The sequence below is a fragment of the Pseudophryne corroboree genome, chromosome 1 (assembly GCF_028390025.1).
Source record: "Pseudophryne corroboree isolate aPseCor3 chromosome 1, aPseCor3.hap2, whole genome shotgun sequence".
NCBI lineage: Eukaryota > Metazoa > Chordata > Amphibia > Anura > Myobatrachidae > Pseudophryne > Pseudophryne corroboree.
In genome coordinates this window covers 1,069,647,248-1,069,670,318 of record NC_086444.1, presented here as the reverse complement: position 1 = coordinate 1,069,670,318, position 23,071 = coordinate 1,069,647,248, and the positions used below count along the sequence as shown (strand labels likewise).

Below are 23,071 nucleotides of genomic sequence, written 5' to 3'. Positions count from 1 at the left end.
CTGATGATGGACCTGCTGGACACTGTCAGCTCAGCAGCACCGCATACTGCTACAGTAAGCTACTATAGTAGTATGTATAAAGAAGAAGAAAGAAAAAAAAAAAACGTGTAGGTTGTATACAATATTATATATATATTATATACAATTATATATATATATATTATATATATTAAACTGGTGGTGATTATTAAACTGGTGGTCAGGTCACTGGTCACACTATCAGCAACTTGCAAGTAGTACTCCTAAGCAGACAATCACAATATATATTATACTGGTGGTCAGTGTGGTCACAATGGCAGTGTGGCACTCTGGCAGCAAAAGTGTGCACTGTACGTTATATGTACTCCTGAGTCCTGCTCTCAGACTCTAACTGCTCCCCACTGTCAGTGTCTCCCCCACAAGTCAGATATACATTATACAGTCACACTATCTATCTATCTATCTATCTATCTATCTATCTATCTATCTATCTATCTATCTATCTATCACTTCAGCAAGTAGTAGTACTCCTCCTAATGCTCCCCAAAATTACTACTGTGTCTCTCTCTACTCTAGTCTCACTCTCTTCTCTATAAACGGAGAGGACGCCAGCCACGTCCTCTCCCTATGAATCTCAATGCACGTGTGAAAATGGCGGCGACGCGCGGCTCCTTATATAGAATCCGAGTCTCGCGATAGAATCCGAGCCTCGCGAGAATCCGACAGCGGGATGATGACGTTCGGGCGCGCTCGGGTTAACCGAGCAAGGCGGGAAGATCCGAGTCGCTCGGCCCCCGTGTAAAAAAAAATGAAGTTCAGGCGGGTTCGGATTCCGAGGAACCGAACCCGCTCATCTCTAGTATAAAGTAAACTTCCTTGCCTAGATACACAGTGTAGCTAACTTGTCAATGGTATGAAGCAGGGGTGGCCAACCAGTGAGAGGCAAAGAGTCAGAAAAGACCTGGAGTCAGTGAAAGAGTCATTATCATGCGCGCCTAAGGCGCATGTGCAAAAATGGGGCGTGGCCTAGTTGTCACAAAGCCACAACCCATTTTTGAGTGCACACCTTTCGGTATGACATTTGTAGGAGTATGACCTTGTGTCACAACCCCGTTTTTAGTCAAATTGTACAGTGCCACATACATATAATGCCCCAGTAGAGTGCGACATACATATAAAGCGTACGCCAAAAAATGGGTGTGGCCAATGAAAATGGGGGTGTGATACACATTGTGGGGGCCAGATACATATATTCCCCCAAAGTGCCAGATACACATAACTGCCTCCACAGTGCCAGGTATACATATGCCCCACGGTGCCAGATACGCATATGCCCCACAGTGCCAGATACACATATGCCCCACAGTGCCAGATACGCATATGCCCCCAGTGCCAGACAGGGCCGGCAACAGGGGGGTACAAAGGGTACAACTGTACCGGGCCCCAAGGATCAGAGGGGCCCCAAGTATATGCTGATAAGTACCCAGCCATCTTGTCCAAATAGGGTAGTGAGCTGCAGGCGGTGTGGCCACAGCCTTAGAGTGACAGGAGCCTCTCACACAAAGTGACTGAGCGGAGCGAGTGTGCGTCCGCTCTTCCGGGTTCTGCTCTGTTGCAGGCTGTGCGGTGTTCTGGTCTGGGGAGTGCAGCACAGGTGAGTCTCTCCCCGGGGTTAGAGTGGCTTGGTGAGGGGATACATGGCTTTAGAATGGGCTGGGGGAGCTGGGAATGCAGCATGGAGTAATTGTGGAGATACAGACTGTGGTGTGTGTGAGGGAGGAAGGAGAGAGGGAGACGCAGACTGTGGTGTGTAGGGGGGAGGAAGGAGAGATATACATATTTATATATATATATATATATACATATATATATATTTTAACAGTTTCTTAAATAGCGCAAATTCTGTTGCGCTTTCATAAATAAACACACACATATTTATATATATTTATATATCTCATCTGAGAGGGCCCCAAGATTTCTGTTGCCAGCCCTGGTGCCAGATACACATATGCCCCCACAGTGCCAGATACGTATATGCCTCCACAGTGCCAGATATGTCCCCACAGTGCCAGATATGCCCCTACAGTGCCATATACACATATGCCCACATAGTGCCAGATACACATAACTGTCTCCACAGTGCCAGATACATATATGCGCCCACAGTGCCAGATACATATATGCACCCACAGTGCCAGGTACACATATGCCCCCCCCAGTGCCAGATACGCATATGCCCCACAGTGTCAGATACGCATATGCCTCCAGTGCCAGATACACATATGCCCCCACAGTGCCAGATACATATATGCCCCCACAGTGCCAGATATACCCCTACAGAGCCAAGTACACATATGCCCCACAGTGCCAGATATGCACCCCCAGTGCTCACCGCGCTGCTGATGGGCAGTCTGTGCCTGTGTGTGAGGGGAGAAGAGCGCAGCGTGCGCCTCGCCTGCCCCTCTTTCTCCGGCGGTGGTGTGGGTGTATCAGGCGCCAGTTCGTGAGCCAATCAAAGCTCGCAGTCCGGCAGCCAATCAGAAGCTGCAGCTGCCGGTCCACGAGCTCTGACTGGCTAGCGGGCCAGCGCCCGTAGAAACACTGCTGCACTAGCAGTGTCCCGAGCGGGAGGCGGGATCACCTGGAGCAAGGATTCGAGCACCATGCGGATGGAGAAAGAGCCGCATGTGGCTCAAGAGCCGCGGGTTGGCCACCGCTGGTATAAAGTATTGCTCCAATACAATTATTATACACTACATCTACCCTAGGACAAAGAGAGAGCCGGAAAGCTGCGCAGCCACCTCTTTGTGTAGCTGGCATTTGCCAGAAGAGCCAGATGGCCAGTTTGGCCCTGATATATATATATATATATATATATATATATACCAATAGGAGCATCACTCTGTGGATTTTTCAATAATAGACAACACAGACAAAGGGTATCTGTACTGCTACATTTCGGTTTATTCAACCATCATCAGGCATGTCAATACAAAAGCTTTCTTACCTTTTATAACAAACATACACCTCGTGCAAACCCCCATGGGTGTCACCAGAATTCAATTTCCTGTTGACATCATCAATCATAGACATGAGTAACTAGCTATTCCCATCACCATAGAAACCAATATACAAATAGATTTCTTTCAATATATGAATAGCTGGGTATGGGTCGTTGGGTCGACTCAACTTAGGTCGCCCATGGAAAGTCGACATGCATTAGGTCGACAGGGACAATAGGTTGGCATGGTCATTAGGTCGACATGTAATATGTCGACAAGTCAAAAGGTCTACATGGGTTTTTGGACTTTTGTTTGGTGTCGTTTTCTTCGCTCGCTATGCTTCGGGCAAGGTGCCTCGCTCCGCTACCAATGCGCTCTGCACAGGTTACTGTTCCCAATTGTAGTCCACGTGGATTGTCAAGTATAAAAAAGTAAAAAAAATGAAGAAAAAGGTGCAAAACTTGTGTCGACCTTTTGACCTGTCGACCTAGTACATGTCGACCTAATGACCATGTTGACCTATTGACCATATCGACCTAATGCATGTCGACATTCAGTGGTCGACCTAAGCTGTGTCGACCTAATGACCGTATCCCGATCAGCTTTTCATACAAAAACATAAATGTTCCATATTAACCATGCAAAAAATATCAACAAACTGTTTCAGTATAAGTCAGGTCTTTTTAACTAGCTTATAAATTGTGAACTTGTGTCATAAAAGTAACGACCCAGCTGTTAACCTAAGAAGTAGCACATAAGGTGTACCTAACACATCTGTGGTCAATTAATTATACCCACGTAAAGCAATCACAATTACTCCTTAAAACCATCTTGCTGAATACAGTATATACTATTTTAAAAATAGCAGCTAAGGGAAAGAGTCTCATTTAGACCCAGCGGTGTTACAGTGTTAAGTCTATTTATCCACATGTCCTCTTTTTGTAAAAGTTTCCTATTTCTATCACCACCCCTGTTACTGTCAGGTACATGGTCTATCATTTTATAGCGCAAGCTTGTCAAATTGTGCCGATGCAACTTAAAATGCTTTGCTAGCGGCTGATCAACCATTTTACCATCAGTAGATTGTTTTATAGCACTTCTGTGCTGTGCCATCCTTTCTTTAAACAGGCAAGTGGTTTTACCCACATAATATAGTCGACACAGACAACGTATATAATAAACAACAAACCGAGTAGTGCAGGTAAGTATATGCCGAATCTTGACTTCCCGTCCTGTATGGGGATGTACCACTGTATCCCCTGTTTCTAGGTACAGTATATACAAGTAGTGCACCCCAAACACTTGATAATTTCCTGATTTTTTAGTCATTAAATGCTCAACCTGCGTATTTGTGAATCCTGAAATATCAGTGTGTACAATCTGATCCTTAATGTTACGGCCCCGTTTGTAACACGGAAGCATTCTTGTATTAATCAATGATTTAAAATCAGGGTCATTCTGCACCACTGGCTATATTCTCATAGCCGTGGTGACCAAGCGTTTACTGCCAGTGGTAAAAGAACTAATGAATGTCATAGTTTGTGATCCAACATCGGGATTTGTGATAGCTTTAACTTTAGGTTGAGCCAGAGCTTTCTTCCTCGCTTTCGTTAATAAGCTATTTGAATAACCCTTTTCCAAAATACGTGCTGTCTTTTTACGCATCTGCTCCGTTTCATCCACACTATCAGTACAAATGCGATGTACCCTAAGGTACTGGGAATAGGGTAAACCTCTCTTCAGAGGCTCAGGATGATGGCTCAAGGATTGAAGTAAATTATTACAATCTGTCGCTTTACTATACAAAGAAGTTTGGATCTTACATCACTTAAGCCAGAGCCGGATTAAGGGGGGTGCCCTGGGGGTATGTACCCCGGGCCCCCCTTTTTAAAAGGGTCCCCTGCAGCCCCGTCATCCTCCACAGATCGGATGCCAGCACCGGCGTTTTGATGATGCAGAGGGGAGCCGTGAGAGCCGTCGCCCAGCTGACTTCACAGCCTGTGGCACCTCCGCGCCGCACCAGTGTCTGATCTGCGGTACTGTGCTCCCGGCTCCCCAGTGAACTGACAGATGCTGGTGCAGCCGCGGCGGCGCCACAGGCTGTGAAGGCGGCTGGGCGACGGCTGTCCCGGCTCCCCTCTGCATCATCAAAACGCTGGTGCTGGGTTGTAAGGGGCTACACAGGCAGGACAGCTGAGCGACGGCTCAGCTGTCCAATAATCTGTGAAGTCATTGGCTGGGCGGTGGGAGCGCAGGCTGCAGGCCAGGAACTATGAGGAGGCCTGTGAAATGAGGGGTTGTGTGGAGCTGGCCAGCGGAGTGTTTGGAGACACAGCAGCCTGCCAGCAAAGCGAAAAAAAGTAAGGCTGGCTGTACAAAGTTTAGCTTCTGGATTTACATATATATATATATATATATACATATATATATATATATATATATATATATATATATATATACAGTTATGCTCATAAGTTTACATACCCTAACAGAATTTGTGATTTTCTGGCCACTTGTCAGAGAATATGAATGATAACTCACAAACTTTTCTTTCACTCATGGTTAGTGGTTGAGTGATGCCATTTATTATCAAACAACTGTGTTTTCTCTTTTTAAATCATAATGACAACAGAAACTACCCAAGTGACCCTGATCAAAAATTTACATACCCTGGAGATTTTGGCCTGATAACATGCACACAAGTTGACACAAATGGGTTTGAATGGCTACTAAAGGTAACCATCCTCACCTGTGATCTGTTTTCTTGTAATCAGTGTGTATGTATAAAAGGTCAGTGAGTTTCTGGACTCCTGAAAGACCCTTGCATCTTTCATCCAGTGCTGCACTGACGTGTCTGGATTCTGAGTCATGGGGAAAGCAAAAGAATTGTCAAAGGATCTGCGGGAAAAGGTAATTGAACTGTGTAAAACAGGAAAGGGATATAACAAGATATCCAAGCAATTGAGAATGCCAATCAGCAGTGTTCAAACTCTAATTAAGAAGTGGAAAATGAGGGATTCTGTGGAAACCAAATCACGGTCAGGTAGACCAACAAAAATTTCAGCCACAACTGCCAGGAAAACTGTTCAGGATGCAAAGAAAAATCCACAGATAACTTCAGCTGAAATACAGGACTCTCTAAAAAAAAAGTGGTGTGTTTGTTTCAAGATGCACAATAAGGAGGCATTTGAAGTAAAATGGGCTGCATGGTCGAGCCGCCAGAAGAAAGCCATTACTACGCAAATGCCACAAAGCATCCCGCTTACAATACTCCAAACAGCACAGAGACAAGCCTCAAAACTTCTGGAACAAAATCATTTGGAGTGATGAGACCAAAATTTTACTTTTTGGCCACAACCATAAACGTTACATTTGGAGAGGAGTCAACAAGGCCTATGATGAAAGGTACACCATTCCTACTGTGAAACACGGAGGTGGATCGCTGATGTTTTGGGGATGTGTGAGCTACAAAGGCACTGGAAACTTGGTCGAAATTGATGGCAAGATGAATGCAGCATGTTAGCAGAAAATACTGGAGGAAAATTTGCACTCATCAGCCAGGAAGCTGCGCATGGGACGTACTTGGACGTTCCAACATGACAATGATCCAAAACACAAGGCCAAGTCAACCTGTCATTGGCTACAGCAGAATAAACTAGTGAAGGTTCTGGAGTGGCCATCTCCGTCTCCTGACCTCAATATCATTGAGCCACTCTGGGGAGATCTCAAACGTGCAGTTCATGCAAGACAGCCCAAGAATTTACAGGAACTGGAGGCTTTTTGCCAAGAAGAATGGGCAGCTTCACCATCTGAGAAAATAAAGAGCCTCATCCACAACTACCACAAAAGAATTTCAAGCTGTCATTGATGTTAAAGGGGGCAATACACGGTATTAAGAACTGGGGTATGTAAACTTTTGATCAGGGTCATTTGGGTAGTTTCTATTGTCATTATGATTTAAAAAGAGTAAACACAGTTGTTTGACAATAAATGGCTTCACCCAACCACTAACCAGGGCCGGTTCCGGGGCTTCTTGCGCCCCGGGCGGCATTAGGGGGCGTGGCTTCATACAGGGGGCGTGGTCAGTTACGCCCCCTGTACTGTAGTAGGATGTGCGGTGCGCGATGACGTCATCGCGCACCGCACAGCAAAGGTTCTCTCCATGAAGGAAAACTAGACGCTAAGCGTCTAGTTCCCTTCGTGGAGAGGACCTTTGCTGTGCGGTGCGCGATGACGTCAACGAGCACTGCACATCATTACAGTTAAGGTCCTCTCCAGGAAGGGAAACTAGACGCGTAGCGTCTAGTTTCCCTTCACAGCGGGCAGCGGCAGCGGGGGGCACCACAGCAGCAGCGGATCTTGCCATGGTGCGGCGCCCTCCGGATGGCGATGGCGCCCTCCGGAAGGCGGCGCCCCGGGCAAAAGTCCTGCTTACCCGTGGCAAGATCCGCTACTGCCACTAACCATAAGTGAAAGAAAAGTTTGTGAGTTATCAATCATATTCTCTGGTCTGGGAGGAGATCCCTCAGGAGACCATCCGCAACCTCATCAGGAGCATGCCCAGGCATTGTAGGGAGGTCATACAGGCACGTGGAGGCCACACACACTACTGTTTTTGCACTCATGCAATAAACATCACAGTCAGCTTGCCCGGTGCCCTCTAAATCAACTTTGCAGGTTGAAGATATAAGCACAATGAAGCGGCACTCCAGGACTTAATTCAAATAAACGGGTCCAGTCTTGATATTCAGGAGAAAGATATACATTTTCTTGATGTACTTGTGAGTCGAGATGGTGAGGTGTTAAGTACCTCTCTTTACACTAAGCCTACTGACTGTAACAATTTATTATTAGCTTCAAGCCATCATCCTGCTCCACTTAAAAAGGGTCTACCGTACTCTCAGTTCTTGAGAGTACATCGCATCTGTAGTAATTTTGATGATGAATGTAAACAGCTTGATATTATGATCACTAAGTTCCTAGAAAGGGGATATTCCAACAATGCACTGACCAGTGCTAGGAAAAAGGCGCTCGCAGCGCCGAAGGTTAAAGAACCAGACATTTCTAGTCAGAGCCGCATAACAAATACTATGATTTATGTGAATCAGTATACAACTGCCAGTACTAGATTAATGTCAAAGGCGAAGGGTATTTGGCCTATTGTTCAAACTGACCCTGACCTACCATCTTTATCCAAGAAACGGATAATGCCTTGTTATAAACGAGGACGTAGTATTCTTGACATGATTGTGCACAGTGGCATTTCTGATTTTGACTCCCAGGCACCCCAACATTTTCTTACCAAAAAAACGGGTAATTATAAATGTTTAGGGTGTACCACTTGCACATACCTAGAAACAGGAGACACTATAGTACATCCGCACTCTGGCAAACGAATCAAACTGCAACATTGTTTCACATGTACCTCACGCTATGTGGTGTATTGTATCATTTGCCCCTGTGGATTATACTATATAGGGGCATACCAAATGCATGTTTAAAGGACGCCTGGCCCAACACAGGAGCGCTATTAAATCCGCGCTTGAAGGCAAACCAGCCGAACAACCTGTTTCTAAACATTTTAAGTTACGAGGACACAATTTGTCTTCATTAAAATTAGAGATGAGCGGGTTCGGTTCCTCGGAATCCGAACCCCCCCGAACTTCAGCCTTTTTACACGGGTCCGAGGCAGACTCGGATCTTCCCGCCTTGCTCGGCTAACCCGAGCGCGCCCGAACGTCATCATCCCGCTGTCGGATTCTCGCGAGGCTCGTATTCTATCGCGATACTCGGATTCTATATAAGGAGCCGCGCGTCGCCGCCATTTTCACACGTGCATTGAGATTGATAGGGAGAGGACGTGGCTGGCGTGCTCTCCGTTAGAATAGATAGAGACACTTGAGTTGATTACTTAGTAATTTTGGGGAGCATTAGGAGTACTCAGAGTGCAGAGTTATGCTGATAGTTAGTTACTAGTGACTGACCACTTTATTATTTAATATAATCCGTTCTCTGCCTGAAAAAAAACGATACACAGTCACATACCATATCTGTGCTCAGCCTCAGTGTGCTGCATGATTGATAATATCATCTATGTATATCTGACTGTGCTGAGTGCTCACTGCTCACACAGCTGAATTGTGGGGGAGACTGGGGTGCAGTTATAGCAGGAGTACAGTGCACACTTTTGCTGCCAGTGTGACTGACCAGTGACCACCAGTATATTGTCTGCCTGAAAAAGTTAAACACTCCTGTGGTGTTTTTTTTTTTTATTCTATAAACGCATTCTGCTGACAGTGTCCAGCAGGTCCGTCATTCATTATATTATATAAATATTTACCTGCAGTAGTGTTATATTTTTTTTGTTCATCTCTATCATCTTTATCATCTCTATATTAGCAGACGCAGTACGGTAGTCCACGGCTGTGGCTACCTCTGTGTCGTCAGTGCTCGTCCATAATTGTATACCTACCTGTGGTGGGGTTTTTTTTTCTATCTTCTTTATACTAGTAGTTTAGGAGTCTGCTGACAGTGTCCAGCAGGTCCGTCATTATATTATATATACCTGCAGTAGTGATATATATATATTTTTTATATCATTATCATCTCTATATTAGCAGACGCAGTACGGTAGTCCACGGCTGTGGCTACCTCTGTGTCGTCAGTGCTCGTCCATAATTGTATACCTACCTGTGGTGGGGGTTTTTTTTCTATCTTCTTTATACTAGTAGTTTAGGAGTCTGCTGACAGTGTCCAGCAGGTCCGTCATTATATTATATATACCTGCAGTAGTGATATATATATATATTTTATATCATTATCATCTCTATACTAGCAGACGCAGTACGGTAGTCCACGGCTGTGGCTACCTCTGTGTCGTCAGTGCTCGTCCATAATTGTATACCTACCTGTGGTGGGTTTTTTTTTTCTATCTTCTTCATACTAGTAGTTTAGGAGTCTGCTGACAGTGTCCAGCAGGTCCGTCATTATATTATATATACCTGCAGTAGTGATATATATATATTTTTTATATCATTATCATCTCTATACTAGCAGACGCAGTACGGTAGTCCACGGCTGTGGCTACCTCTGTGTCGTCAGTGCTCGTCCATAATTGTATACCTACCTGTGGTGGGTTTTTTTTTTCTATCTTCTTCATACTAGTAGTTTAGGAGTCTGCTGACAGTGTCCAGAAGGTCCGTCATTATATTATATATACCTGCAGTAGTGATATATATATATTTTTTATATCATTATCATCTCTATACTAGCAGACGCAGTACGGTAGTCCACGGCTGTGGCTACCTCTGTGTCGTCAGTGCTCGTCCATAATTGTATACCTACCTGTGGTGGGTTTTTTTTTCTATCTTCTTCATACTAGTAGTTTAGGAGTCTGCTGACAGTGTCCAGCAGGTCCGTCATTATATTATATATACCTGCAGTAGTGATATATATATATTTTTTATATCATTATCATCTCTATACTAGCAGACGCAGTACGGTAGTCCACGGCTGTGGCTACCTCTGTGTCGTCAGTGCTCGTCCATAATTGTATACCTACCTGTGGTGGGGTTTTTTTTCTATCTTCTTCATACTAGTAGTTTAGGAGTCTGCTGACAGTGTCCAGCAGGTCCGTCATTATATTATATATACCTGCAGTAGTGATATATATATATTTTTTATATCATTATCATCTCTATACTAGCAGACGCAGTACGGTAGTCCACGGCTGTAGCTACCTCTGTGTCGTCAGTGCTCGTCCATAATTGTATACCTACCTGTGGTGGGGTTTTTTTTTCTATCTTCTTCATACTAGTAGTTTAGGAGTCTGCTGACAGTGTCCAGCAGGTCCGTCATTATATTATATATACCTGCAGTAGTGATATATATATATTTTTTATATCATTATCATCTCTATACTAGCAGACGCAGTACGGTAGTCCACGGCTGTGGCTACCTCTGTGTCGTCAGTGCTCGTCCATAATTGTATACCTACCTGTGGTGGGGTTTTTTTTTCTATCTTCTTCATACTAGTAGTTTAGGAGTCTGCTGACAGTGTCCAGCAGGTCCGTCATTATATTATATATACCTGCAGTAGTGATATATATATATATTTTTTATATCATTATCATCTCTATACTAGCAGACGCAGTACGGTAGTCCACGGCTGTAGCTACCTCTGTGTCGTCAGTCACTCGTCATCCATAAGTATACTAGTATCCATCCATCTCCATTGTTTACCTGAGGTGCCTTTTAGTTGTGCCTATTAAAATATGGAGAACAAAAATGTTGAGGTTCCAAAAATAGGGAAAGATCAAGATCCACTTCCACCTCGTGCTGAAGCTGCTGCCACTAGTCATGGCCGAGACGATGAAATTCCATCAACGTCGTCTGCCAAGGCCGATGCCCAATGTCATAGTACAGAGCATGTAAAATCTAAAACACAAAATATCAGTAAAAAAAGGACTCAAAAATCTAAAATAAAATCGTCGTCGGAGAAGCGTAAACTTGCCAATATGCCATTTACCACACGGAGTGGCAAGGAACGGCTGAGGCCCTGGCCTATGTTCATGGCTAGTGGTTCAGCTTCACATGAGGATGGAAGCACTCAGCCTCTCGCTAGAAAAATGAAAAGACTTAAGCTGGCAAAAGCACAGCAAAGAACTGTGCGTTCTTCGAAATCACAAATCCACAAGGAGAGTCCAATTGTGTCGGTTGCGATGCCTGACCTTCCCAACACTGGACGTGAAGAGCATGCGCCTTCCACCATTTGCACGCCCCCTGCAAGTGCTGGAAGGAGCACCCGCAGTCCAGTTCCTGATAGTCAGATTGAAGATGTCAGTGTTGAAGTACACCAGGATGAGGAGGATATGGGTGTTGCTGGCGCTGGGGAGGAAATTGACAAGGAGGATTCTGATGGTGAGGTAGTTTGTTTAAGTCAGGCACCCGGGGAGACACCTGTTGTCCGTGGGAGGAATATGGCCATTGACATGCCTGGTGAAAATACCAAAAAAATCATCTCTTCGGTGTGGAAGTATTTCAACAGAAATGCGGACAACAGGTGTCAAGCCGTGTGTTGCCTTTGTCAAGCTGTAATAAGTAGGGGTAAGGACGTTAACCACCTCGGAACATCCTCCCTTATACGTCACCTGCAGCGCATTCATCATAAGTCAGTGACAAGTTCAAAAACTTTGGGCGACAGCGGAAGCAGTCCACTGACCAGTAAATCCCTTCCTCTTGTAACCAAGCTCACGCAAACCACCCCACCAACTCCCTCAGTGTCAATTTCCTCCTTCCCCAGGAATGCCAATAGTCCTGCAGGCCATGTCACTGGCAATTCTGACGAGTCCTCTCCTGCCTGGGATTCCTCCGATGCATCCTTGAGTGTAACGCCTACTGCTGCTGGCGCTGCTGTTGTTGCTGCTGGGAGTCGATGGTCATCCCAGAGGGGAAGTCGTAAGACCACTTTTACTACTTCCACCAAGCAATTGACTGTCCAACAGTCCTTTGCGAGGAAGATTAAATATCACAGCAGTCATCCTGCTGCAAAGCGGATAACTGAGGCCTTGGCATCCTGGGCGGTGAGAAACGTGGTTCCGGTATCCATCATTACTGCAGAGCCAACTATAGACTTAATTGAGGTACTGTGTCCCCGGTACCAAATACCATCTAGGTTCCATTTCTCTAGGCAGGCGATACCGAAAATGTACACAGACCTCAGAAAAAGACTCACCAGTGTCCTAAAAAATGCAGTTGTACCCAATGTCCACTTAACCACGGACATGTGGACAAGTGGAGCAGGGCAGACTGAGGACTATATGACTGTGACAGCCCACTGGGTAGATGTATTGACTCCCGCCGCAAGAACAGCAGCGGCGGCACCAGTAGCAGCATCTCGCAAACGCCAACTCTTTCCTAGGCAGGCTACGCTTTGTATCACCGCTTTCCAGAATACGCACACAGCTAAAAACCTCTTACGGCAACTGAGGAAGATCATCGCAGAATGGCTTACCCCAATTGGACTCTCCTGTGGATTTGTGGCATCGGACAACGCCAGCAATATTGTGTGTGCATTAAATATGGGCAAATTCCAGCACGTCCCATGTTTTGCACATACCTTGAATTTGGTGGTGCAGAATTATTTAAAAAACGAGAGGGGCGTGCAAGAGATGCTGTCGGTGGCCAGAAGAATTGCGGGACACTTTCGGCGTACAGGCACCACGTACAGAAGACTGGAGCAACACCAAAAACGCCTGAACCTGCCCTGCCATCATCTGAAGCAAGAAGTGGTAACGAGGTGGAATTCAACCCTCTATATGCTTCAGAGGTTGGAGGAGCAGCAAAAGGCCATTCAAGCCTATACAACTGACCACGATATAGGAGGTGGAATGCACCTGTCTCAAGCGCAGTGGAGAATGATTTCAACGTTGTGCAACGTTCTGCAACCTTTTGAACTTGCCACACGTGAAGTCAGTTCAGACACTGCCAGCCTGAGTCAGGTCATTCCCCTCATCAGGCTTTTGCAGAAGAAGCTGGAGACATTGAAGGAGGAGCTAACACTGAGCGATTCCGCTAGGCATGTGGGACTTGTGGATGGAGCCCTTAATTCGCTTAACAAGGATTCACGGGTGGTCAATCTGTTGAAATCAGAGCACTACATTTTGGCCACCGTGCTCGATCCTAGATATAAAACCTACGTTGTATCTCTCTTTCCGGCAGACACAAGTCTGCAGGGGTTCAAAGAACTGCTGGTGAGAAAATTGTCAAGTCAAGCGGAACGCGACCTGTCAACATCTCCTCCTTCACATTCTCCCACAACTGGGGGTGTGAGGAAAAGGCTCAGAATTCCGAGCCCACCCGCTGGCGGTGATGCAGGGCAGTCTGGAGCGACTGCTGATGCTGACATCTGGTCCGGACTGAAGGACCTGACAACGATTACGGACATGTCGTCTACTGTCACTGCATATGATTCTCTCACCATTGAAAGAATGGTGGAGGATTATATGAGTGACCGCATCCAAGTAGGCACGTCAGACAGTCCGTACGTATACTGGCAGGAAAAAGAGGCAATTTGGAGGCCCTTGCACAAACTGGCTTTATTCTACCTAAGTTGCCCTCCCACAAGTGTGTGCTCCGAAAGAGTGTTTAGTGCCGCCGCTCACCTTGTCAGCAATCGGCGTACGAGGTTACTTCCAGAAAATGTGGAGAAGATGATGTTCATTAAAATGAATTATAATCAATTCCTCCATGGAGACATTCACCAGCAGCAATTGCCTCCACAAAGTACACAGGGAGCTGTGATGGTGGATTCCAGTGGGGACGAATTGATAATCTGTGAGGAGGGGGATGTACACGGTGATGAATCGGAGGATGATGATGAGGTGGACATCTTGCCTCTGTAGAGCCAGTTTGTGCAAGGAGAGATTAATTGCTTCTTTTTTGGTGGGGGTCCAAACCAACCCGTCATTTCAGTCACAGTCGTGTGGCAGACCCTGTCACTGAAATGATGGGTTGGTTAAAGTGTGCATGTCCTGTTTATACAACATAAGGGTGGGTGGGAGGGCCCAAGGACAATTCCATCTTGCACCTCTTTTTTCTTTCATTTTTCTTTGCGTCATGTGCTGTTTGGGGAGTGTTTTTTGGAAGGGCCATCCTGCGTGACACTGCAGTGCCACTCCTAGATGGGCCAGGTGTTTGTGTCGGCCACTAGGGTCACTTATCTTAGTCACACAGCTACCTCATTGCGCCTCATTTTTTTCTTCTTTGCGTCATGTGCTGTTTGGGGAGTATTTTTTGGAAGGGCCATCCGGCCTGACACTGCAGTGCCACTCCTAGATGGGCCAGGTGTTTGTGTCGGCCACTAGGGTCGCTTAGCTTACTCACATAGCTACCTCATTGCGCCTCTTTTTTTCTTTGCGTCATGTGCTGTTTGGGGAGTGTTTTTTGGAAGGGCCATCCTGCGTGACACTGCAGTGCCACTCCTAGATGGGCCAGGTGTTTGTGTCGGCCACTAGGGTCGCTGAGCTTAGTCACACAGCTACCTCATTGCGCCTCTTTTTTTCTTTGCGTCATGTGCTGTTTGGGGAGTGTTTTTTGGAAGGGCCATCCTGCGTGACACTGCAGTGCCACTCCTAGATGGGCCAGGTGTTTGTGTCGGCCACTTGGGTCGCTGAGCTTAGTCATCCAGCGACCTCGGTGCAAATTTTAGGACTAAAAATAATATTGTGAGGTGTGAGGTGTTCAGAATAGACTGAAAATGAGTGGAAATTATGGTTATTGAGGTTAATAATACTTTGGGATCAAAATGACCCCCAAATTCTATGATTTAAGCTGTTTTTTAGGGTTTTTTGAAAAAAACACCCAAATCCAAAACACACCCGAATCCGACAAAAAAAATTCGGTGAGGTTTTGCCAAAACGCGTTCGAACCCAAAACACGGCCACGGAACCGAACCCAAAACCAAAACACAAAACCCGAAAAATTTCCGGTGCACATCTCTAATTAAAATACAAAATGATAGACATGGTCCCGGAAAGCAGGAGATGTGGTGACAGATCTAGGCTCTTGCTACAAAGGGAAGCACAGTGGATTGACAGGCTCAACACTGTAACACCTAAGGGGTTAAATGAAACACTTTCTTACAGCAGTTTTCTGTGATGTTTTTCTTCATCTCTACATGTTGTTTTCATTAAATGATCTAATTGATTCCCCTGGTTAACCATTTAAGTCAATTGTGATGTGGTGTTGTATAATCGCCCCGATTGCTATACTCATATATAATCTTTGATATAACTTGTTGCATTTTATCCTGTGGATGATCATTGTTTTTACAAAGTATCATTTGAATATTAAACGTCATTCATTCATTTCCATGTCTGTAGTGTGGTGAAGGGTTAACACTCTCTTGTTAAGTAATTAGTCCATGCTGCATGACATCAGCTGGAAGGCTAACTCTGGGGCTTCCTGGACTGCACTGCACCTGGTGATTTAATTTGTTATATAGGTAAGACTTGTTCTGTTGTATGTATATGCCTGACGAAGGTTTGTGATTAAAACGAAACGTTGCACATCAAAATCGGGAGACTGGACCCGTTTATTGGAATTAAGTCATGGAGTGCCGCTTCATTGTGCTTTTATATATATATATATATTCCTCAATGCAGTCCGGCACTCTCCTCCCCACCTGGGTGCTGGCTCCGGTGCCCTCCTTAAGGGTGTTTGCTGCCACAATATGTCCAAAAAAGAAGGCAGCACTCGAAGACTTGTAGAATAAGGTAAATCAAACCAATATGTGTTTAATCAACGTTTCGGGGGTCGCACCCCCTTCTTCAGGAAAACAGAACACCAATGTTCGACCACCGAAAAGTTGAATAAACACATGTTGTTTTGATTCACCTTATTCTACAAGTCTCAGAGTGCCGCCTTCTTTTCTGGAGATATATATATATATATATATATATATATATAAACAAACAATGAACGCGGCACTCCTGATGACTTGTAGCAATAAGAACTCTTCATTGCGGAGGCACCCGATGCAGGAATTATTATAAAGGAGAGCCGGATCACTTGGACTATATATATATATATATATATATATATATAAACTGTGTATATATGTATGTATATATATATATATATATACACTGCTCAATAAATAAAGGGAACACTTAAACAACACAATGTAACTCCAAGTCAATCACACTTCTGTGAAATCAAACTGTCCACTTAGGAAGCAACACTGATTGACAATCAATTTCACATGCTGTTGTGCAACTGGAATAGACAACAGGTGGAAATTATAGGCAATTAGCAAGACACCCCCAATAAAGGAGTTGTTCTGCAGGTGGTGACCACAGACCACTTCTCAGCTCCTATGCTTTCTGGCTGATGTTTTGGTCACTTTTGAAAGCTGGCGGTGCTTTTACTCGTGGTAGCATGACACGGAGTCTACAACCCACACAAGTAGTGCAGCTCATCCAAGATGGCACATCAATGCGAGCTGTGGCAAGAAGGTTTGCTGTGTCTGTCAGCGTAGTGTCCAGAGCATGGAGGTGCTACCAGGAGACAGGCCAGTACATCAGGAGACGTGGAGGAGGCCAACAACCCAGCAGCAGGACCGCTACCTCCACCTTTGTGCAAGGAGGAACAGGTGGAGCACTGCCAGAGCCCTGCAAAATGACCTCCAGCAAGCCACAAATGTGCATGTATCTACTCAAACGATCAGAAACAGACTCCATGAGGGTGGTATGAGGGCCCGACGTTCACAGGTGGGGGTTGTGCTTACAGCCCAACACCGTGCAGGACGTTTGGCATTTGCCAGAGAACACCAAGATTGGCAAATTTGCCACTGGCGCCCTGTGCTCTTCACAGATGAAAGCAGGTTCTCACTGAGCACATGTGACAGACGTGACAGAGTCTGGAGGTGCCAAGGAGAACGTTCTGCTGCCTGCAACATCCTCCAGAATGACTGGTTTGGCAGTGGGTCAGTAATGGTGTGGGGTGGCATTTCTTTGGGGGGCCGCACAGCCCTCCATGTGCTCGCCAGAGGTAGCCTGACTGCCATTAGGTACCGAGATGAGATCCTCAGACCCCTTGTGAGACCATATGCTGGTGCGGTAGGCCCTGGGTTCCTCCTAATGCTGGAATGTGTCAGCAGTTCCTGCAAGACGAAGGCATTGATGCTATGGACTGGCCCGCCAATTCGCCAGACCTGAATCCAATTGAGCACATCTGGGACATCATGTCTCGCTCCATCCACCAACGCCACGTTGCACCACAGACTGCCCAGGAGTTGGCGGATGCTTTAGTCCAGGTCTGGGAGGAGATCCCTCAGGAGACCATCCGCCACCTCATCAGGAGCATGCCCAGGCGTTGTAGGGAGGTCATACAGGCACGTGGAGGCCACACACACTACTGAGCCTCATTTTACATCAAAGTTGGATCAGCCTGCAGTGTGTTTTTCCACTTTCATTTTGAGTGTGACTCCAAATCCAGACCTCCATGGGTTAATAAATTTGATTTCCATTGATAATTTTGTGTGATTTTGTTGTCAGCACATTCAACTATGTACAGAACAAAGTATTTAATAAGAATATTTAATCAATTCAGATCTAGGATGTGTTATTTTAGTGTTCCCTTTATTTTTTTGAGCAGTGTATATATATATATTGACCTGAGGAAAATGACTTAATAAATGTCATTGAAACGTTGTCTACTACCTGCCTAAGAGAGCCGTTGATTGAGACACCAGGAGTGCCGCGTTCTTTGTATATATATATATATATATATATATATATATATATGAAGAAAACAGAAATAGGCAAGTGCACTTGTGAGTTTAAAAGATAGTATCTTTACTGATAAAAAAGTATATGCTCACATACATCGAAATAAATACAGGCCGGCTCCAATCTCTAAAACCTCCGAGAGGTCACCCTCCCGCTCCCACCCCAGATCGTTGTATGTCAAATGTGAACCTGACATTAGGGTCCAATTCATTAATATTTTGCATCATGTCATGAAATTCCTGTTTACTACCAGACCACAGGAAAAAAAAGTAATCTATATAACGAGTAAAAAACAGGATCTTAGACCGATAATTTTAATTCTGAAAGAATAAATGTTTCTCCACAATGAACATAAAAGAATTTGCATAGGCCGGAGATGCGCAAGAACCCATTGCGCAGCCCTGGACCTGCAAATAAAATTTGTCATTAAACAAAAAATAATGCATTGTGAGACCCACATGTAACAATTGAAGGAAAAAGTTTAAATCAGGACCCTTATACAAAGGATTATCTGTTATTAACTCTTTAACTGCCTCGATACCCCTCTCATGTGGTATGTTAGTCTATACACAGCCAGACATTGTCAGTAACACCCTGAAAAATATTCAATTTATGCAGAAAGGTGGTGGTATCCATCAGATATGTACTCTCATTTTGTATCACTGGTTGCAGGAAAAAAATCAACATACGTAGAGACCTGACACAAAATGGAATCACGAGCGGAAATTATCGAGGCGCCCAGGCAGTTTATTATAATTCCAGTACCAGTCAAAGGTTTGGACACACCTTCTCATTCAATGTTTTTTTTTATTTATTTTAATTATTTTCTACATTGTAGATTAATACTGAAGACATCAAAACTATGAAAGTACACATATCGAATTATATTGTAAACAAAAAAGTGTTAAGCAAATCAAAATATGTTTTATATTTTAGATTCCTCAAAGTAGCCCCCTTTGCTTTGATTCTAGCTTTGCACACTCTTAGCATTCTCTCAATCAGCTTCATGAGGTAGACTCCTGGAATGGTTTTCCAACAGTCTTGAAGGAGTTCTCAGAGGAGCTGAGCACTTGTTGCCTGTTTTTCCTTCACTCTGAGGTCCAACTCATCCCAAACCATCTCAATTGGGTTTAGGTCGAGTGATTGTGGAGGCCAGGTCATCTGATGCAGCACGCCATCAATATCCTTCTTGGTCAAGTAGCCCTTACACTGGAGTTGTGTTTGAGGTCATTGTCTTGTTGAAAAACAAATGATGGTCCCAGTAAGCGCAAACCCAGATGGGATGGCATGGAGCTACAGAATGCGCCATGCTGGTTAAGTGTGCCTTGAATTTTGAATAAATCACCAACAGTGTCACCAGCAAAGCACACCACACCATCACACCTCCTCCTCCATGCTTCACAGTGGGAACCACACATGAAGTCTCACAAGGACAAGGCGCTTGGAACCAAAAATCTCAAATTTGGACTCATCAGAACAAAGTACAGATTTCCACTGGTCTAATGTCCACTCCTTGTGTTTCTTGTCCCAAACAATTCTCTTCTTCTTGTTCATCCTCAGTAGTGGTTTCTTCGCAGCAATTTGACCATGAAGGCCTTATTCACGTAGTCTCCTCTGAACAATTGATGTTGAGATTTGTCTGCTACTTGAACTCTGTAAAGAATTTATGTGGGCTATAATTTGAGGTGCTGTTAAGTAGCGGTTTCTGAGGCTGGTAACTCTAATGAACTTATCCTCTGCAGCAGAGGTTACTCTTGGTCTTCCTTTCCTGGGGCGGTCCTCATGAGAGCCAGTTTCATCATAGCGTTTGATAGTTTTTGCAACTGCACTTGAGGATACATTCAAAGTTCTTGAAATTTTCCATATCAACTGACCTTCATGTCTTAAAGTAATGATGTACTATCATTTCTCTTTGCTGAGTTGAGTGGTTCGTGCCATAATATGGATTACAAAAGTAGTCAAATAGGGGTGACTACTGTGTACTAACCCTACCTCTGCACAACACAACTGATGGTCTCAAACACATTAAGAAGGCAAGTAATTCCACAGATTGACTCTTGACAAGACACATCTGTTAATTCAAAACTATTCCAGGAGACTACCTCATGAAGCTGATTGAGAGAATGCCAAGAGTGTGCAAAGATGGCATCAAAGCAAAAGGGGGCTACTTTTCCGAATCTAAAATATAAAACATATTTTGATTTGTTTAACACTTTTGTGTTTACAACATAACTCCATATGTGTCCTTTCATACTTTTGATGTCTTCGGTATTAATCTACAATGTAGAAAATAATTAAAAAAATAAAAAACATTGAATGAGAAGGTGTGTCCAAACTTTTGACTGGTGGCCTGTCAGACGATCTCTCCCTGCGAGTGCACTGCTTGTTCTGCTCGATCCTACTGCACGGCGGCTTGACGGGTCTTGGTCAGCTCCACGGCCGGAGGCATGGTGTTTGGTCCCGGACAGCGGTAGGCGATCACAGCTGTAGCCTTGTGGAATACTTACTCACCATGTGTTAACCAGCCCACAGTGTGGGTGCTAAGGGTACGAGTTTTAACCATTTGTGCTGGATTGTTCATACCAGTGTTTTATCCATTAAAGTACTGATTTGCACTATGGGGGTCATTCCGAGTTGTTCGCTCGCTAGCTGCTTTTAGCAGCATTGCACACGCTAGGCCTTCGCCCTCTGGGAGTGTATTTTAGCTTAGCAGAATAGCGAACGAAAAATTAGCAGAACTGCTACTAAATAATTCCCTGCAGTTTCTGAGTAGCTCCAGACCTACTCACAGATTGCGATCATCTCAGTCCGTTTAGTTCCTGGTTTGACGTCACAAACACGCCCTGCGTTCGGCCAGCCACTCCCCCGTTTCTCCAGACACCCCCGCGTTTTTCTCTGACACGCCTGCGTTTTTTGGCAAACGCCGGGAAAACGCTGAGTTACCACCCAGAAACGCCCCTTTCCTGTCAATCATTTACTGAACAGCAGTGCGACTGAAATGCGCCGCAGAAGCCACAGCAAAACTGCTACGTTTTTAGTTAAATAACTAAGCGCATGTGCCTTGCGCATGCGCAATTAGCAACAAATCGCAGCATAGCGAAAATCGGCAACGAGCGAACAACTCGAAAATGACCACCTATGAGCGCACTTTCTCCTCATTCTTATTTCTAGAAAGTATTTCTCCTGGAGTCTGGAGTAACTATAGGAGGGATGTGCTGCGGTAATTAACCTTACCTGTGCTTCAAACCCGGATTGTCGATCTGTGGATTGTCCATCAAAGAGTCACCAGCGCACCTGTACATTTTTTCATCAACTATATATATATATATATATATATATATATATATGTATGTATATAAAATAGTCCAGAGTGTTTGGCACCCTATCATCTTATACCTTACATGCAGCTGGATGGCACTCTGCGAGACTAATCACAGCAGAATAAATGGCTCGGAGGCTGTCTGAATACTGGGAAAAATGGGCGCCCGAAACTTTCCACTTTAAGAGAACCTCCTATTGCTGCACAATTTGGTGAAAAGGGGAAGGTTGCTAACCCCCACAAAACAAGATAAACAAGAAAAAGAGACCAATCTGTGCGCAACAGGATTAATTTCTAAAATATAGTATTTTTATTAATAATCCAAAATATGGATAGAAAAAAATTAAAATATAATGTATATAAAAATACACAGTATACACTATATAATTCAGAAGTGACCTCACAGTAATGTTGAACAATTTGTAGCAAATTTTAAACCATCTGGATCATAAAAGAACCTGTAATAATGCCACAATCACTCTAAACTTAACTCGTGATATAATCACAATAAGATCCCTTAATAAAAATCACACTGCAGTACACTGATTCATTAACCATAAAATGTCCACATATGCTGGCCAGCCTGTAATTAAATGAGGTGTGTTACACCTATAGGTTCATCCAAGGAATCAGTTGTTTTGTATAATTAATGTCTATACCACAGTACTGTGATTAAAACGAAAAAAAGAAAGAAAGAGAACCATATAGTTGAACCATTTGTATGCAATGCAATTGGGTACCGTCGGTATATAACAAGTGCCTCCTCTTTGCTGAAAGTTAAATATCCTCCCCGTGCCACTGATGTAAGGAGCTATTTAGTGGGGATATTTTTTGTAGAGTAACCGTCTCTGACACTTGTACTTGTGCTGGTTCACTAGCTGGAATCACCCAAGACCTCCGTTATCTGTATTCCACGTACCGGCATTCACTGCATCGCCCGGTTACCACCCAAATAGTGCGGCTGGAATATCCTTAACAGCCGGTGTCCAAAACACGTTGATACACGGAGTCCCTTTGCAGCGGGTTTAGGGTGTAGTAATTACCCAGCAATTACGGCAGTGGTGGCTGACATTCACCGTACTGCCTGGAAGCTATTCAGCTAGCACGGCTGATTTTACCTTTTAGAGCCGGAGTCCAATATACCGAGATGTGTAGAGTCCCTTGTTGCAGGTTCAGAAATGTTCAAATTCCCCAGTGATTAGGGCAATAGTAGATGATCCAAATACAGAGGTCACTCCAGAGCTAATACCTAACGCGTTTCTCGACCATTAGCCCCGGTCGCTTCATCAGAGGTAGATAGAGGGAAGTTCCCCTCTAGCCATATTTAAAGCCCCAGACTAATTATCAAATAAAAACAGCTGCTAGTCTTATTCAACTCTGTGGAGCAAAATTTAAAGTGATAAAGGACCATAAAATTCAAATATACATCCACACAATAGAATTAAATACCAAAATACTCAGGAATGGAATAGATAACACAT

The 23,071-nt window shown here is 44.4% G+C and overlaps 1 protein-coding gene across 2 annotated transcripts in view; it reads right to left on the bottom strand.

Moving 5' to 3' along the window:
• The window catches only part of CORIN (corin, serine peptidase), a 521,516-nt gene that overhangs the window by 390,967 nt on the left and 107,478 nt on the right, over positions 1-23,071 (bottom strand). The window lies entirely within an intron of this gene.